The sequence below is a fragment of the Dendrobates tinctorius genome, unplaced genomic scaffold (genome assembly GCF_039654945.1).
Source record: "Dendrobates tinctorius isolate UK_male_01 unplaced genomic scaffold, ASM3965494v1 ptg000036l, whole genome shotgun sequence".
Lineage (NCBI taxonomy): Eukaryota > Metazoa > Chordata > Amphibia > Anura > Dendrobatidae > Dendrobates > Dendrobates tinctorius.
In genome coordinates this window covers 41,525,841-41,545,936 of record NW_027361704.1, presented here as the reverse complement: position 1 = coordinate 41,545,936, position 20,096 = coordinate 41,525,841, and the positions used below count along the sequence as shown (strand labels likewise).

Here is a 20,096-nt window from a genome sequence, read left to right as displayed (position 1 = left end):
GAACGCGGACAAATCCTGTTGTAAATCTTTTGTGACAGGCAGAACGGAAGGTGTAATCTTCAAACTTCTTCTTTTTCATCAACTTCTTCACCTTATTCATCTTCTTCTTCTTCACCTTCTTCCTATTATTCTTTTTTTTACATTCTTCATATTCTTCTTATTCAACTATTCTTCTTCATATTCTACTTCTTCATCATATTCTTATTTGTGACAGACATTACTGTAGTTGTTATCTATAAAAGTTTGAAGATTACACCTTCTGTTCTGCCTGTCACAAAAGATTTACAACAGGATTTGGCCGCATTCAGTTTGGCTTGCAGCAGCAAGCATTTTCCAGGGGCACCACGAGGAGGAAAGGACTCACCCCCATACACTGCTTAGTCTTCTTCTGCTTATAATTTAGATAATATCTTTTGTTCTGATTTTTAGTCTTATGCTTAATGTTCTTCTGCTTTTTGTTGTTCTGCTTCTTGATCTTCTGTCTCTTGTTGTTCTGTATCTTGGTGGTTGTCTTCATGTTCTTTGTCCTCTTGGTCATCTTCTTCAGGGTCATCTTTTTGGTCTTCCTTCGGGTGGTCTTCTGGGTCGTCGTCAGGGAGATCCAGAGTGATTACCAAAAACCATTTCAAAAAGCTTGAACTTGGAAATGTAGCAGAAGGTACAAGAAGGCTGAGGAACTGCCGAGACCCAGCTGACGGTACTGGAACCCGGATGGGTAGCAGAAGGAACAAGAGCCAATGGCACTACCGAGGACCAGCTGACGGTATTGGAACCCGGTTACTAAGCAGGAGGTACCTGTGCTACAAAGCACTACCAAGGACCAGCAGACGTTGCTGGAACTCGGATACCGAGATGGAGGCACCTAAGCCAAAGGCACTGCCGAGAACCAGCTGACGGTGCTGGAACCCAAAGGGTCAGCAGAAGGAACAAGAGCCAATGGCACTACCGAGGACCAGCTGACGGTACTGGAACATGGTTACTAAGCAGGAGGTACCTGTGCTAGAAAGCACTACCAAGGACCAGCAGATGTTGGGGGAGCTCGGATACCGAGAAGGAGGCACCTAAGCCAAAGGCACTGCTGAGAACCAGCTGACAGTACTGGAACCCAGATGATAGCAGAAGGTACCCCTGAAAAACATCGTTGCAAGGCCGCGAGCTGGCCGCAGTTACCGAAACCCACAGTCCTACAGGGGGTGCTTGTCCTATTGGCACTACGGAACCAGCCTTTATTGCCAGATCCCGCAGCCCACATAGGAAGCACCTAAACTGCAGGCACCATAGAGTCAGCTAACCCGACTGCAACACGACAGGACAACGTATTGGTGCCAAAGTGACGTTGACACTTCCCGGAAACAGCTGGCATGCTGGAACCAGGCTGGGCAGGAGGGAGTACCCATGCCAAAGACACTGCCAAGAACCAACTGACGGTGCAGGAAACGGGAGGGGTAGCAGAAGCTACAAGAGCCAATAGCACTACCGAGCACCAGCTGACGGTACTGGAACACGGTTACTAAGCAGGAGGTACCTGTGCTAGAAAGCACTACCAAGGACCAGCAGACGTTGCTGGAACACGGATACCGAGATGGAGGCACCTAAGCCAAAGGCACTGCCGAGAACCAGCTGACGGTGCTGGAAACCGGTGGGGCAGCAGAAGGAACAAGAGCCAATGGCACTACCGAGGACCAGCTGACGGTGCTGGAACCCGGTTACTAAGCAGGAGGTACCTGTGCTAGAAAGCACTACCAAGGACCAGCAGACGTTGCTGGAACTCGGATACCGAGATGGAGGCACCTAAGCCAAAGGCACTGCCGAGAACCAGCTGACGGTGCTGGAATCCGGAGGGGCAGCAGAAGGAACAAGAGCCAATGGCACTACCAAGGACCAGCTGACGGTACTGGAACATGGTTACTAAGCAGGAGGTACCTGTGCTAGAAAGCACTACCAAGGACCAGCAGACGTTGCTGGAACTCGGATACCGAGATGGAGGCACCTAAGCCAAAGGCACTGACGAGAACCAGCTGACGGTACTGGAACCCGGATGTGTAGCAGAAGGTACCCCTGAAAAACAACGCCGCGAGCTGGCCACAGTTACCAAAACCCACAGTCCTACACGGGGTGCTTGTCCTATTGGCACTACGGAACTAGCCTTTATTGCCAGATCCCGCAGCCCACATAGGAAGCACCTAAACTGCAGGCACCATAGAGTCGGCTAAACGGACCACAACACGATAGGACAATGTATTGGTGCCAAAGTGACGTTGACACTACCTGGAAACAGCTGGCATGCTGGAACCAGGCTGGGCAGGAGGGAGTACCTGTGCCAAAGACACTTCTGAGCAGCAACTGGAGGTGTTGTAGCCCAGGGATTACAGTAGAAACATACTGTAGCCAGTGGCCTAATTGGAGCAAGTTTAAAATTTGGAGTAGTGTGAATGTGGACAGAGCAGGCGAAATTGCCGGACACACAGCAGGGGATCAGCTGACGTTACTGAACCCCAATAACACTGGAGCATATGTTTACTGTGCATAAAATTCCAAGTGATCGAACATGTCCCAATGCCCTGACGGGGGGGGGGTGATCGGATCAGGTTATTAAAACGGAGAGAATCCTATTGGATTCATGAGTTGCAAACACTTGCCCCTCGGGGACTAAATAGAGATTATGACCTATTATCTTTCATATGATTTCAGGATAATTCTCTTTAAGTTGGTAATACTACTTATGATGTGGAATTATGACCATGATGTCCGATTTGCTATATTTGTGTGTTCGTTTCCTGTGGGCGACAAGGGAATTGAATATCAAGTTGTATGATTGAATATTTACCTGTCAATCATTGGCCGATATTATGAAAATTAATTTTGTCTTTTTCTTTATTCTAGAGTCGCCTCTACTGATCTCAATTGGCTATCCTCACGTATCACGTCCATCTGGACTTCACTTTATCACCCTTTCACCCGACCGCAAAATATTGATACTGGTAACCGTAACTCCTCATCTTTCCTTTCACTATACTGTACTATAGCATTACGGGTATAGTAATTGTAGTGCTTTCATTAAAGGAAATCTTGCACAGCCACAAGTCATGACCTACACCTTCAATCAGCCTTATTTTAAGTCCCCCTTTTTTTCCAATTTTTTTTCCCATTTATTTGGCCACTAAATTCTTTCATCATTTTTTCACTACTGCAACACTACAGTTTTCCCTTCTGATCGTTAGGGACGTTACTGTTTAAGAACGCTAGGGCTTCCCTTTTTTACATCTTTTTTTTTTTCTATGCAAAGGTTCAGATTAATCCCATTCACTCAGCTCCTCCCAGTCCTCCCATATGACACACTCTCCTCCGTTGTCATTGGAGCGCGGCAGCTCCTATACACAAGACACGGGGCCGGACACTTCCTGTGAGCACGGACACTGTCCCGCCTCCACATTATTTAGGATTGCTGGCATGGGCACACGTGGCCAGCTGACGAGCGGGGGAATACCGCGGCCCACCTGTGTATGCCACCTCCATATCTAAACAAGGTACGCTTTTACAGCAGAGTCCCTTTTCTACTTAATTACAGGGCTTGGTAGAGGCTTTTTTATTGCTGAGCATACATGTTTTTTTTTCCTTTTGTGCCTCAGCTTTATATGGACCCATTTACCTCCTGGACTATGCAGCACTAGTTTCAAACAGATTAAGCGTCCATGATACCTCCAAGGAGATTTATACATTTCTCTATGTATGGTTATATATTCCTTTTTGCAAGGTATAAAATCTGACTATTTCCACTCATTTTTACTCATCCTTGTAAGATAAAAATAAATTTTTGCACAATTTTTTCATTTTTTTTTTTTTTTTTTTTTCATTCTGTTTTTTATTTTTCATTTCTCAGGCATTTAAATCAGTATATCCACTCTTATAATACGAGATACCATTTAAATCAACATGACATTCTGAAGTAGGTATGACCACAACATTCACCTATTGATTTCACCATCAGTAGATATTTCACCACCATAACCATTCACCTGATTCACCATAGATCTCCATAGGAATCCTTACTTGGGTACCGGATTAGTATTTCGCGATAGCAGTCGGGTATGTCCCCTCTCTCTTCTATTTCAATTTTATTTCAACTTTATTTTTCCTTTTCACCTGGTTCTCCTCTCTCAATATTTGATATATATTGTGATATATATTTCTGCAGTTTTTGTGCGGATTTCCCCTGCAGTTTCCGCCTGCAGATTTCTATAATGGAGCAGGTGGAGAGCTGCAGCAGAGCCGCACAGGAGAAGGAACATGCTGCTTCTTTTATTCTGCACCAGATCTGCGCAGAAAAATCTGCAGCATGTGCACAGCCTTTTTTGTTTTACATAGCCTTAAATGGTACTGTGCATCACGTGCTGTTCTGTTGCTTTTCTGCTGCGGTTCTGCAGGGCCAAATCTGCTGCGGAACTGCACGGAGTCTGCACTGTGTGCACAGGGTCTTAAATCTTATGGTCAGGTTATTGGACATTCCTAATGTACTTTTCTCCAATATGTTGAATTCTTTCCTTATAATCTTTATGCATGCTGTATACTGATCAATATGTGGATAGTTTATATGTTTGATCTGCTTTTATAGCACATGTTTTTAAGTCTCTCACATATGTTTATAATTACCCTGATGGGAGTGAGATGTATATAAGGTTCCATGTTTGGAAAGCAGATTAGATTCTGGACCGTGAAGAAGGCGGGTTCTACCGCTGAAACGCGTAGTCCTATCTGCACGACTTTCCTGCGTTATTGCTGTTTTGAACTGCTTGGACCATTGCATTTTAATGGATTTATGAATAAAAAGAAAAAATTTTTTAACAGCATCCTGGATTGCTCACGTTATTGCTGACTTTGCTTTGTCGTTGTTCATATATTTCTCTGTATACAATACGGATACCACTATATGATTATATCACCTGTGATTTACATCAAGATTATTAATCAATATGTTTGTACCACATTGTATATTATTTTTATGAGGACCCATTATGATTTTCTTCTGTATATATTTTGTACCTTTTATATAGCAGACTGAGGAAGGCCGATAATAGGCCGAAATGTTTCCAGGACTGCAATAAATTATAAAATAAATCTAATTTGCAAAGGATTATTCAGTTGAGTGCCAAGTTACTTTATTATATGTTTACTGTGCAGACGGCACTTCTGAGCAGCAATTGACGGTGTTGGAGCCCGGGGTCAATCATGGAGTAGGCTGAGGCCTAATTGGAGCAAGTTTAATATCTGATGTTTGGATGAATGTGGAGGGAGCAGGAGATATTGCCGGACACACAGCAGGGGAGCAGATGGCGTTACTGAACCCCACTAACATAGGAGCTAGTGTTTTTCTCTGTGCAGACGGCACTTCTGAGCAGCAACTGGTGATGTTGGAGCCCAGGGTCAATCAAGGAGTAGGCTAAGGCCTAATTGAAGCAACTTTAATATGTGATGTTCAGATGAATGTGGAGGGAGCAGGAGATATTCCCGGCCACACAGCAGGGGAGCAGCTGACGTTACTGAACCCCACTAACACAGGAGCTGGTGTTTTTCTCTGTGCAGATAGCACTTCTGAGCAACAACTGGCGGTGTTGGAGCCCAGGGTCAATCAAGGAGTAGGCTGAGGCCTAATTGGAGAAAGCTTAAAATCAGTTGTTGGGTGAATTATGAGGGAGCAGGAAATATTGCCGGACACACAGCAGGGGAGCAGCTGACGTTACTGAACCCCACTAACACAGGAGCTAGTGTTTTTCTCTGTGCAGACCGCACAGCAAATGATGTGGGCCCAAGCTAACTAAATAGGACAGGATAGAAAAGCTGCTGTCTGCAATCCGCAAAAACCCTATCCAAAAATGAACCAACAAACTGATAGGAAAAACAGGCCCTAAAGTCGCTAGGCTTCAAAAAGACTATATCAGCACTCAGGTACATTCTGAAGACAGAGCCAGAGATCAACAGATCAGAGACAAAAATGAAATTCAGCTCACCCCTGGCCGGGGATGGCTGAACTCCAAAAAACAAGGCAAACAAAACCAGAACTAAAGTGTACAAAAAGCAGAGCAAAACTTAGCTTTGAGAAGCAGAAATCAGACTGGTCTCCAAGAATCCAGCAGGAGAATCACCAGCAAGGCAGCAGGGCGTCGGCTGCCTTATATCCAGTCATCAGTTCCTGTGACCCAGTCATCATCTACCTGCTTAGCTGTTTGGTAATCAGCCTCACTACCTTCCTTCGCCAGAAGAGGGAGTTCATCAGACCTCACTGGTGAAGGGGAAAAATGAACTCACAACAGTACCTCCCCCTTGAGGAGGGGTCACCAAACCCTCATCCATGCCACCAGGGTGATCAGGGTGAGCCCGAAGAAAGGCACGCACCAATCTTTTGGCATGAATATCAGAGGCAGAGACCCAGGAATTATTCTCCTGACCATAACCCTTCCACTTAACCAAATACTGGAGTCTCCGTCTAGCCAGACGGGAATCCAGTATCTTCTCTACCTCATACTCCATGTTACCTTCAACCAATACAGGGTCAGGAGGTGCCACCCCAGGAACTACTGGTTCAACAAACCTCTTCAACAAGGACTTATGGAACACATTATGAATCTTAAATGTGACAGGAAGAGCCAACCGAAAAGAGACCGGATTAATAATCTCCAAAATCTCGTAAGGTCCAATAAATCTAGGCTTAAACTTAGGAGAAGCCACCTTCGTAGCGATATTTTTTGATGACAACCAAACCATATCACCCACCTTAAACTGGGGACCAATGGTCCTATGCCGGTTGGAAAACCGCTGCGCCTTTTCCTGGGAGAGAGACAACTTATCCACCACTTGGTCCCAGATCTGGTGCATTCTCTCCACCACAGTGTCAACACCTGGGCAGGCAGAAGGCTCCACCTGCCCTGAAGAAAATCGAGGATGAAACCCAAAGTTACAAAAAAAAGGTGACATCAAAGTGGCAGTACTAGCTCTATTATTTAAAGCAAATTCGGCCAAGGGCAAAAATGAAACCCAATCATCCTGATCAGCCGAAAAAAAACATCTCTAAAAAGACTCCAAAGTCTGGCTTGTTCTCTCCGTCTGCCCATTGGTCTGAGGGTGAAACACAGAGGAGAAGGACAACTGAATTCCCAGCTTGGAACAGAAAGTCCTCCAAAATCTAGACACAAACTGAACTCCTCTGTCAGACACAATGTTCTCAGGAATCCCGTGCAAGCGAACTACCTGTTGCAAAAACAAGGGCACCAACTCAGAGGAAGATGGCAACTTAGGGAGTGGTACAAGATGGACCATCTTAGAGAATCTATCACAAATCACCCAAATAACAGTCATTCTCTGAGAGACAGGCATATCAGAGATAAAAACAATTGAAATATGGGTCCATGGCCTCTTGGGCACCGGCAAAGGCATCAACAACCCACTAGAGCGAGAACAAGGTTTAGACCGGGACTGCACAAAATTCCTGATATCACGAGACAAGGCGGGCCACAAAAAAGACCGACTCACCAGATCTCTAGTACCAAAAATACCTGGATGACCAGCCAATGCAGAGCAATGAACTTCAGACATCACTCTCTTCCTCCACTGGTCAGGAACATACAACTTTCCACTGGGACAACGCTCAGGTTTGTCATCCTGAAACTCTTCCAGAGCACGTCTCAAATCGGGCGAGATGGCAGAAAGAACTACCCCCTCGCCTAAGATGGTAGCAGGCTTGGTCACAACAGAAGAATCAGCAAAGAAACTCCTAGAGAGGACGTCTGCCTTGACATTCTTAGTGCCAGGAAGAAAAGAGACCACAAAAATCAAAACGTGTGGAAAAACAAGGCCCACCTAGCCTGTCTAGGATTCAAGCGTTTGGCCGACTCCAGGTAAATCAGATTCTTGTGGTCAGTAAGGACCACAACCTGGTGTTTAGCTCCCTCCAACCAATGTCTCCACTCCTCAAATGCCCATTTCATGGCCAACAGTTCCCGATTCCCCACATCATAGTTGCGTTCAGATGGGGAGAACTTTCGGGAAAAGAAAGCACAGAGATTCATTTTAGATGTCACAGGATCTTTTTGGGATAAAACAGCTCCTGCACCAATCTCAGAAGCGTCCACCTCTACCTGAAACGGGAGTGAGACATCAGGTTGCCGCAGAACAGGAGCAGAAGTGAATCTTCGCTTCAGCTCCTGAAAAGAAGAAACCGCCTCTGGAGACCAATTGAGCACATCAGCACCCTTCTTAGTCAAATCAGTCAATGGCTTGGCAATACTAGAAAAATTAGCTATAAATTTCCGATAAAAATTAGCAAAACCCAAAAACTTCTGGAGGGCCTTCAAAGAAGTGGGCTGATCCCAATCATAAATGGCCTGTACCTTGGCCGGGTCCATTTCAATAGTTGACGGAGACAAAATGAATCCCAAAAATGAAACCCTCTGTACCCCAAAAAGGCATCTCGATCCCTTGACATACAGGGAATTCTCCCTCAAAATCCGGAACACAGTCCGAACATGTTCCACATGAGAGTCCCAATCCTTGGAAAAGATCAAAATATCATCCAGATAGATAATCAAAAATTTATCCACAAAGTCTCGGAAAATATCGTTCATGAAGGATTGGAAGACAGAAGGGGCATTAGTGAGCCCAAAAGGCATCACCAGGTACTCAAAATGTCCCTCCGGAGTATTAAACTCCGTCTTCCATTCATCCCCATGCTTAATGCGAATAAGATTATACGCCCCCCTGAGGTCAAGATTGGTAAACCAGCAAGCACCTTTAACTCTGGAGAATAGGTCAGAAATCAGGGGTAACGGATACTGATATTTAACAGTAATTTTGTTGAGGGCACGATAGTCAATACAAGGCCTTAATGAACCATCTTTTTTAGCCACGAAAAAAAACCCAGCACCTAAGGGTGAAGAGGATGGTCTATTATGATCCTTCTCCAACGACTCCTTAATATAGGATCGCATAGCCTCGTGCTCGGGTACAGATAAATTGAAAAGCCGACCCTTGGGAAATTTACACCCCGGGCTCAGCTCAATAGCACAGTCATAACTCCTATGAGGAGGCAAAGACGCAGACACATTCTCACTAAATACATCATAAAAGTCAGCCAAATAGTCAGGAACATCATGCTACTGGGGAGAGGTGGAGAAAACAGGAGCATCACTAAGGGCACACCGACAACCCCAACTCACCACAGACAAAGATTTCCAATCCAAAACTGGATTATGGATTTGCAACCAGGGAAACCCCAGAACAATGGTATTATGCAACACCAAAAATCTGCAATTTTCTTGATGGTCTGGTGCGACCCGCATTACCACCTGGGTCCAAAACTGAGGTTTATTTTTCACCAAATGAGTCGCATCAATACCCCTCAAAGGGATAGGCGTCCGCAATGGCGTCATAGGAAATCCACAACCTTTAGCAAAATCCAAGTCCATCAGGTTCAGAGCTGCTCCCGAATCCACAAAAGCCTTGGTGGAAAATGTGGACAGGGAGCAGATCAGAGTAATTGCCAGAAGAAACTTAGGTTGAACACCACCCACAGAAAACGTGTGAGCACAACGTTTCTCTCGTTTAGGGCAGACAGAAATAATATGCGAAGCATCTCCACAAAAAAAAAACAGTTTATTATGCCTTCTGAACTCCTGACGTTGTGCCCTGGACAAAACTCTATCACATTGCATAGGTTCAGACATTTGTTCAACAGGTGGCAACACCGCTCGTGCGGTCTTGCGTTCACGCAAACGCCGATCAACCTGAATGGCTAATGACATAGAATCGTCAAGACCAGAGGGAACAGGAAATCCCACCATAGTATCTTTTACGGTTTCTGACAAACCTTTCCGAAAGAGAGCTGCCAAGGCATCATCATTCCAGGTAGTAAGGACCGCCCACTTTCGGAATTTTTGACAGTACAACTCTGCAGAATCCCGACCTTGGCTCAATGCCAACAGGTCCTTTTCAGCCTGATCAATAGCATTAGGTTCATCATACAACAACCCCAAGGCTTGAAAAAATGCATCCACATTATTTAGAATAGGATCATGAGGTTTCAAAGAAAACGCCCAATCCTGGGGATCGCCGCGCAGCAAAGAGATGACAATTTTAACACGCTGCGCGGAGCTCCCCGACGAGTTAGGCTTCAAGGCAAAAAATAATTTACAATTATTCTTGAAATTCAAAAATTTAGACCGATCCCCAAAAAACACATCAGGAGTAGGGATCTTTGGTTCAGCAGCATGTGAATCAGTAAGATAGGGGGAAATTCCCCGCACTTCCGCAGCGAGCTGCTCCACACGATCAGACAATTGCTTCATCTCCATTGAGAGAATAAAAATTCCCCCTACGGCCTCAGAGATATAGAGGAAAAAATATACACAAAGAAATTCTGACACTTTTTTTTTTTTTACACAATTCTTTCCTGCTATTGAGTACCCTAGGATCTGCGGTATGGCTGGTGATTCTGTTATGGATGAGTCACTGAAGGAGGAAAAAACAAAAATAAAAGCTAAGTCCAGAAAACCACAGAAGTTGGCAGCTATCGGATTGCAGACCCCTGAACCTATCCACAACAACTAACAGTAGCCATGGGGGGTTCCTACAGTGCCCTAGACCCCTCGATCACAGCCGGAGAACTAAATTAGCCTAAAAGACAGAAAGGGGAAATCTAAACTGCCCCAGAGCAGACCCCAAAGCAATAGGCAGCCCCCAACATATAATGACAGTGAAGCAAGATGAAAAACACTAACACAGATGGAAAGATAGGTTGAGCAAATGATGGGGCCCAAGCTAACTAAATAGGACAGGATAGAAAAGCTGCTGTCTGCAATCTGCAAAAACCTATCCAAAAATGAACCAACAGACTGATGGGAAAAACAGGCCCTGAAGTCGCTAGGCATCAAAAAAACTATTAGCTCTCAGGTATAGTCTGAAGACAGAGCCAGAGATCAACAGATCAGAGACAAAAATGGAATTCAGCTCACCCCCGGCCGGGGATGGCTGAACTCCAAAAAACAAGGCAAACAAAACCAGAACTAAAAAGTGTACAAAAAGCAGAGCAAAACCTGGCTTTGAGAAGCAGAAATCAGACTGGTCTCCAAGAATCCAGCAGGAAAATCACCAGCAAGGCAGCAGGGCGTCGGCTGCCTTATATCCAGTCATCAGTTCCTGTGACCCAGTCATCATCTACCTGCTCAGCTGTTTGGTAATCAGCCTCACTACCTTCCTTCGCCAGAAGAGGGAGTTCATCAGACCTCACTGGTGAAGGGAAAAATGAACTCACAACATCCCACCACCTTCCTGTTCCTCACGCCATGATGGGTCAAGGACCCCATCATCTACACTACCCTCTTCAAACACCTGCTTCTCCTGGGTAGTCTCGCCAGCACAGTACGCACCAGAAAGTGGCACCTGAGTCTCATCATCAGATGCGTACTGAGGTGTGCTGACCATAGGCTCTGGCCCACCCACCTCTTCAGATTCAGAGAGACAAATCTGTTGCGCATCACTGCATACTCCCTCTTCTTCAAATTCTAGAATGCTGCTTGGTTGGCCCCCTCTTTCCAAGCCAAGTGATTCAGAGAGCAGAAGTAGAGAATGAGATGGCTCCTGTCCAGGGCTCTCTGACTGCCTGGGCAATTTGGCAGGTGGTGAAGAGACAGATGGTTCCTCTTCAATGCTCTGGACCTGAGAGGATGTGGAAGTAATCGAAGTCGATGTATTAGCTGCCATCCATCCGATAATGGCTTCAATTTGTTTCTCCCGCAGCAGTGGGGTACGGCGAGCTCCTACAAAGCTGCGTATAAAGGACTGTTCCCTGTTAAAACTGGGGGATGCTGAGTCACTGGTGCCCGCAGCAGGCACAGAATCCCCACGTCCTCTCCCTGTTGAAACTCCACGCCCACGACCACGTGCCTTGCTCCCTGCCTTCTTCATCTTAGTAGACTGATAAAGATAGGCAGAAAAGTACTAAGGGCTTAGTGTGCTTATTCCTGAACAGCTGCTAACAGGTATAAGAAGCACTAATTTTATAAAGTGTGTGGACTACACTTTAATATGAGCTAATGTGGCCTACACAACTGTAAAGTGGAGTGTTTGGTGAACTTTATTTAAGTGTTTTTTTTTTTAAAAAAAACAAAGGATGTGACCAAAGATGTAAAAGCGATAGTGTAACAAATTTTTTGGAGCTATTACAATGCAGGAAGGTAAGATAAGAAAAGATAATCCTTTAATCGTCCCACCATGGGAAAATTCAGAGCATTACAGCAGCACGGCAGGAACAAATACAGATGCATAAAGGCATTACATTGACAGTAGGTAGGTACATATACGGAAAAAAAAAAAAAAAAAAAAAAAAAGATATAACCGGACTATCACAACTATGGATCTATCAGTTCACTGTTTGGGTCGTTCTCCGTTTTGGACAGTGCTGGTTATACAGCCTAACTGCAGCAGGAAGGAAGGACTTTCGATAGCGCTCCCTCTCACGTTTAGGATGAAGTAGCGGGTCACCGACCGGCTAACCTACATTGCAATAGATGAGGCACCAAAAAATAGGCTAATACTAATCTGGCTGGGGCTGCAGGGCAGAAGCCAGCAAAAAGGCTCCTATCTACTCCTATATAGTGTTTGCAACCAATCTAGCTGGATACGGGTGGAAGCACACTAATAGGAGAAATTAATGAAAAATAAGCAGCACTACAGCAAAAAAGGACAATGTATGAGGCAGTGATGCACTCTGAGCGGACTAAAACCAGAGGTGGCTGCAGAACACACTACAGCGTGAGCTGCACTCACACACAGAGACCTCACAGACAGCCGTGAACAGTGCAGAGAACTGTGCACTAGCACTGAAAGACTGCAGAAAGGCTCCGCTATCTACTCCTATATAGATAGTGTTTGCAACCAATGTAGATGGATACGGATGGATGCACACTAATAGGAGAAATCAGTAAAAATGAGCAGCAATAAAAAAAAAAAAAAAAAAAAAAAAATATGTATGAGGCAGTGACGCACGCTGAGCGGCCTACAACCAGAGGTGACTGCAGAACAAACTACAGCGTGAGCTGCACTCACACACACAGACCTTGCAGACAGCTGTGAACAGCGCTGCAAGGCAAAAGAAAGCTACAGCAGTTGAAAAATAGCCTAGGTAAAGCACTATATAGAAAATCGCTCTCTCTAACTGTCCCTCAGAGTCTGAACAGCAGCAGCGTCCTGTCCCTAAGTGAATTCACAGCAGAGTGAACCCAAAATGGTGGCGGCGGTTTTTATAGTGCATCATGACATCATTTCAGCAGCCAATCACAGCCATGCCATTAGTTAACATGCCTAACAGGATGTGCCCACACTTCTTAGGATTCCTCATTGGCTGAATCAAATCAAACTGGCTCATAGCATTATGGGAACTTCCAATTCCGGTATTCGATATGCTAAAAGTATCGGAACTCAGTATCGGAATTCTGATACCGCAAATATCGGCCGATACCCGATATTTGCAGTATCGGAATGCTCAACACTACTGAGGACATACACACTGTAAAGCACTGGGAGAAGCAGCAACAGAGAGCATACATGGATGGAGGCCATCTCTCTGTTACATACTACCACTATTACTCGAGAAGGAAGCCCATGCGAAACACGCATCAGAGCTGGCAGCACTCAATCCCTGCAGGTGGGTACTATGGGTAAGACTCCATTGATTTAATCAAATCTCGGTATATGTATTTGACTATTGGTGCTCTTTGTATAGATGCTATCTTTCTCTGATTATTAGTCATTAATACTATTGATTCACTATGGACCAAGTGGAGAAGGACAGGGAAATGAATACTATATATGAGCACTAAAGATTTAGACAGAATTTATATTTGCACTTGCATATGATATATACAGTATATAAAATTAGATCACTTTCAAGAGGTCTCCCATCCATGTATTTTCTTCTAAGGGGGTTTGTTGCTTTTTCATCTTGTTTCCACGTTAATTATTCTTTGTCAGTTTCCATGATAAGTGTATTTATTAAATTGCCATTTTTTAATACGTCTATAATAAAGTGAGTTATATTTTATTGGACAGTGTTGGTCTCTGTTCTTCTTCTGGTCCTTTTGATCTGACCTGGTGTACCACTTGGTGTTGGGTTAATTATAAATACGTAGTATGCTTTCCATTCTTTGAATTGTGTTCTCATTAGTGATGGGCGAACACTAAAATGCTCGGATGCTCGTTGCTCGGGTCAATTAAATTGGAATACTCGGGTACTTTGACAGAACAGCGAGCCTAATGTAAGGCTATGGGAGACCCGAGCATTTTTACCGCGATCTCCCCGGGGGGGTCCTTTTAAGATCTAAACGCATCTGAAAATGATGGAAATACTGCTCAAATGATACGGGGATATCATGGGGATCGCCCCTGGAAGCATTCCTGACTCCTAGTTCACAGCTTTAAACAATGTTGTCAGCGTTTCATGGCATTTTTACCCGTGCACCAAAAAACATACCAAAACGAAACCAAAATAGATTTTGGTGGGAAATATGTTAAGGTGCATCCTTTCCAGGTTGATGACTTGTATATAAGGCAAAATAATTAACCTCAGACCAAAATGTTCCTCCCCCACTTGGGCTATGTTCAGACGCCGCGCTTTTGAAGCGTTTTTCAGCTTTTACATTGCTTTCAACCAATACAAATGCATTCATTGGGAAATGTCATTGTAACATTTATCAACCCAGCTGGCCATGTGGTGTGTGACACATAAGAAGACCCATCTTGTTTCATTTATGAAGGAGGGACTCTTAAAGTCACAGAGCCTATTTTTACAGGGGCATAAGGCAGCATTAATCTGCTTAAAGGATCATTATTAAACAGTGGGTCTCCTAAACTGTTATAGCCTATGCAGTGAGTGGATGGGCTGAAAAGAATTACGATGCACCCCAATACCCCTTTCAAGAGATGTCCAGGAGGGCTTCTATAAAAAATGCTGCATTGAATGCAAGGCCTGCCCTGCTACCAAGTCATATGCACCCCAATAAGCCTTTGAACCCACATACTGGATAGGCACATGAAAATCCACTTCACATTATTCATTTTATATTCCCATTCTGTTTTCTTATGCATTGACAGCATAGCCCTGCTACCAAGTCATATGCACCCCAATAACCCACCCCAATCCCCCCTTGGAAGAAACATGGAGGAGGGCCTCTTAACAAAAAATGTTCCATTAAAAAGGAGCGGGTCTTCTAGACTTGTAATGCACATACACTAAGTGTGTTGGCTGGCAAACATGTTCCCCTGTGGGGTACACCTCAACCTTTTCCATAATAAGTATTTTACGCCCAACAAAACCACCCACCCTTGTTCGCATGACGACTCCTGGAGTGGACCCTCTGGGTCATGATACCTACCCAACCCGTGTGAGCTGGCCTAGTGAGGACCACCCCCTATACAGGGAGCATCAGGGGCAGGGTCAGGGGAATAAAATACCATGACTGCTGGAACCAGGTGGCTGGCTTGAAGGAGGCATGAGAGACTGTGTTTGGCAGGTGAAGATGGGGGCATGCAGGGTACAGGAATATGAGAAAAAGGAGGACATAGAATCCATTTCCATTGCAAAACATATATAAATTTATTTATCAAAAAGAAGGACACGTATAAGAGATACAGGATATTACAAAATCCAATAAAATGGGTAATCACATAAGGCCCGATACTAAAAAGACAAACAAGTGGGCAGCCTGTGATGGCGCATCTGCTCTTCGGAGGCAACATTTTTGGATCAAGCCGGGGAACTAAGAGATCGTTTTCTCAAACGGGGCTACAGTCGACGCTGTGTCAAGAAGGGCTTTGACAGAGCAAGAAAAACAAATCGGCTGGCCCTATTACAACCAAACATCAACAAGAAAAAACAAGAGCAGGGCTGTGTCAGATTTATCTCCACTTTTAATGGGGGATGGAACCAAATGAAGGACATACTTACCAAACATTGGAATATTCTAAGGACGGAGGTCTCATTGACGAATATAATCTCTGAGCATCCGCTCATGACATATCGTAGAAGCCCCAATTTAGGGGATATGTTGGTACGTTCACATTATGTCCCACACATTAAAAATCCCTTTGATTCTCGTGGTCCTCCTCTGGGATGTTACCCTTGCGGTAACTGTATTGCATGTAAAAATATTGTGCGGACATCGTCTTTTCAATCTGTAGATGGAACAAGAACTTATTCAATTAGACAACACATAACTTGTAATACTGCACAGGTCATCTATTACGCCACGTGTGGATGCCCGAAAGTGTATATAGGCCTTACGAGCCGCCAACTTAAACTACGTGTCCGTGAACATGTCCGTGACATCTTGGCGTCTAAAACAATAACCGATTTGACACAGCTTAAAACGATACCTAAACATTACAAGCTTGTACATAATAGCGACCCTAAATCTTTTCTAGTGAGAGGCATTCAAAACGTAAAAAGTGGTATCAGAGGCGGTGACATCAAACACCTCCTTGCACAGAAGGAATGAAAATGGATCATGGTTCTTGGGACCATGACACCACAAGGGCTGAATGAATCACTCAGCTTTGCGCCATTTTTGTGATCTATAGTATTAATATTTTTTCTGCCTGCCATCTCTAGATAGGTATCTCTCTCTCTCCCTCTTTTAATTTTCTATATGTTGTTTTTATGTCATGAGTGTTTTTTGGATTGTTGCACTCATTTTTAATTTGCTATTTGTCTGGCTATAGATAATACAATTCTTCCGTTGATGTCCTGCATTGGGAGTTTTACTATCACGCAATCAACATGCGGTATGGTGATCTACGTGGCAAGCTCATCACTGAACTCACGACAATATATGCTTATGTTTCGGCACATTATCTACAGAAAGTATAAAAACAGAGGACTTGGTGCGAATGGAAGAATATGTATCATGGTGATATTTTATTACCTCCCATTTTTGCCTCTTATTGTATTTATTATTTTTCTCTCTCTTTCTGTTCTGATGGATGCACATGCATTCATTGGTTGCATTGTTATATGTGCCATTTTGCTTTTTGTTTGTTGGCTATTCCCTCAGTAGACACCACTTATAGACAGCACACGCATGGTTGACTAGCTTAACATCTCCTCTCATTCATTCACATTTCTTTTCCCTCCCCTCCCCTTTCCCCTCCCTTCCCCTCTCCCCCATCCCATTCCTTCCCCACTACCCTCCCCTTTTCTTATTTATACGGGTCCAAGTCATCTGTTGTGCCGTGACCCTGTTATGGCTGAGTTCACGCGCGCCACACATGCAAACAACATATTGGACGGACGCTGCCTGTGTGGCGGTCTAGCGCCGGCCGCCCTCACGTGGCGTCTGTTTACTATGCCCGCCCGTCCTGGCGGTTACCCAGGTAGCGGTCAGACGCCGGCCGCTTTTGGATGACGCCAGCTGACTGACGGGTTGCGTCATAGATACAAGTGCGCATGTGTGGGGCTCATTCCATGATAGGCTCACGGCAGTCAGGTGACTTCTCCCAGCCAGCCATATAACTGGGATGTTCACAATAATAGCCACGCCCCCCGAGGAAGCAGTCCTGCATACCGCGAAACGCGCGTAGGGGTACACAAGTCGGCGCCTGTCATACATCTGGACATGATGGGTATGTCTATCCAGCTTATTTAAGCACACTTTGTCTTTTCCCACATTGTTCTTACTCACATGCCACATCATTCTCTACCACATGGTATGTAGCTGAGCCTTGCACAGATTCAGTGGTGGAACATGTCAGCTTATTTACACCTTGTGCAGTCATTATTGGTATCACCAGCATTATCCATCCGGGCTATACGTATGATATAATATTGCCCAAGGGGAAAATAATTTTTTGTTTTTGGTGACCTCTGCACTAATATATTCCACCATGTACTTCTTTGGCTGGTAGAATAACTACATTTCATTGCTTAATTATCTTACATTATCAACTTTTGTGGTATTGACTATGGATATCCATTCCCATCACAGGCTGCCCACTTGTTTGTCTTTTTAGTATCGGGCCTTATGTGATTACCCATTTTATTGGATTTTGTAATATCCTGTATCTCTTATACGTGTCCTTCTTTTTGATAAATAAATTTATATATGTTTTGCAATGGAAATGGATTCTATGTCCTCCTTTTTCTCATGATATTGAGAATCGTCTCCATTATATTTGACTTTATGAGGCATTATCAAGGTATTTTACTCTTTAATGTAATAGGATGTTCTTTTGGAGTTTTCTTTTTCACGTATAGGGTACAGGAATATGTAAAGCGTGTACTCGGGGCACGCTGGGTACGGAAGTGCATACAGCGTGTACACAGGGGCATGCAGAGTATGGGATGGTGCAGAACGCGTGCTGGGAAGCACGTCAGGGTACAAGACAGAGCAGAGCGCGTGCTGGGAAGCATGCCAGAGTACAAGGTAGTGGACCTGAGTACAGAGAGCCAACATGCAGGCACCAAGAAGGCCTAGCAAGGAAGCAAAAGCGATAATCAGGTGCCGCCTACAGGAAGAGGCGGCCTGAAATAGGGAATGCATGCCGGGACTTCCAGGTCAGGCCCTCCAGGACCATAGAGATGTAAGATTCAGTGCGGGCACAGTCAGAGCTGCGGGTTGTGCGCAAGGGTGCCTGATGGGACCTGGTACCGGGCAGGCAGCCGCAGAATCAATAGCGCGTGGCACCTGTGCACACCCTATGGGACCTCAGTGCCGGACATGAGCCCGGAAGTGAAGAAGTTGGGTGGCATGCACCAGCTGCGGCGATACATGGTGAGAGCGGCGTAACAGTTCGGAATTTGACACTGGCTGTAGCAGCACGGAACACGTTAATCCTGTTGATCTAGTGGGGGTGGATGATGAGACATGGAGGAAGGCCTGATTTAAAACTATGCCCAATTTAAAGGAGTCGGTCTCCTAGACTTGTAATGCAAACTTTTCCCCCTGGGGGTAGATATCAACATAGTGTGGCCATTTTTTTTGGGGGGGGGGCTTCATAAACACCTTGCAAAACTGTAACGTGGTTTCATACACAGTTGCTGCTGGGAAGGTGCAGGTTTTTAGTAAAAATATGGCGGACGAATCGTTGAATGAAGTGATCTGGAAAAGGGGCATGGTGATAGGAATATGAAAGTACATGATTAATAACAGCAGTGGCTATGGGAGGTATGACATCCAGGATACAGCCAACAATGATTCGTCGTTTAGCCACCATCAATTACCAGAATCAGTTTCATGCCCGTCAGAAGATCGGTGTACCATATGTGTGTGTGAGACTCGCCCTAAGAAATGCCCGTCCCAAATATGTTGCCAAACACGCACATGTCTATATAAAGGGCAAAGTGCAACATGCTCGTGAGATGCTGAATTATATAAAGCAGATCAGTGTCGAAGGAAAACCAAGCAAACTGATGGATGCTCGTGAAAAACTAAGTTTAAAGAGTAGTGCACCGTTCGTAACTATAAACACATCCGTGACACAAGCTTCTTCATATTCACCCATACATATTACCAATAATATACAAATGTGACAGTCTAAAATTAATTGTCCAAGTGTAACCAACATTGTTAAAGGAATTCCACAAAATCTACACAACCCCGACCCTTTGAAAAACCTGATTTCCTCTGTGCAACATATGGACGATGATGGTATTGATGACGGCTTCAATTGATGACGAAATCATTTTCTCTAGGGCAAAGTTTACCTGTTACTAAAGTGGTACCGAATGAGGCATACACAACTCTCAGGTGTACTCAGTGAGAGATGCTTGAAAGATGATTTATTCTGATTTGTCCATGTCCAGTTTGTCCACTCTTTGAAAGTGAGCAGAAAAGAAGGAGGATATAGCGGGAAGATGGCTGATTCTGGTCAGTAAAGAGGAGATGTCAAGTACAGATAGGTAGATGTGCATGTCTTCGGTGTAGTGATGATATTGCAAACCGTGCCATTACATCATTTGGTCCAGGCCAAAGGTGTAGATGGAGAAGAGTAGAGGTCCTAGAACAGAGCCTTGGGGAACAACGAAAGACAGGTGTCGAGGTGAGAAGGTGGTGTGGTAG

At 44.6% G+C, this 20,096-nt stretch overlaps 1 long non-coding RNA gene across 1 annotated transcript; it reads left to right on the top strand.

Annotated features, from left to right (window-relative positions):
* Window positions 1–3,289: 3,289 nt before the first annotated feature.
* Window positions 3,290–18,157, top strand: LOC141087971 (uncharacterized). The gene is made up of 2 exons (XR_012231790.1): window positions 3,290–3,527; window positions 16,762–18,157. It is a non-coding gene; the product is annotated as an uncharacterized lncRNA (long non-coding RNA).
* The last annotated feature ends 1,939 nt before the right edge of the window (window positions 18,158–20,096 follow it).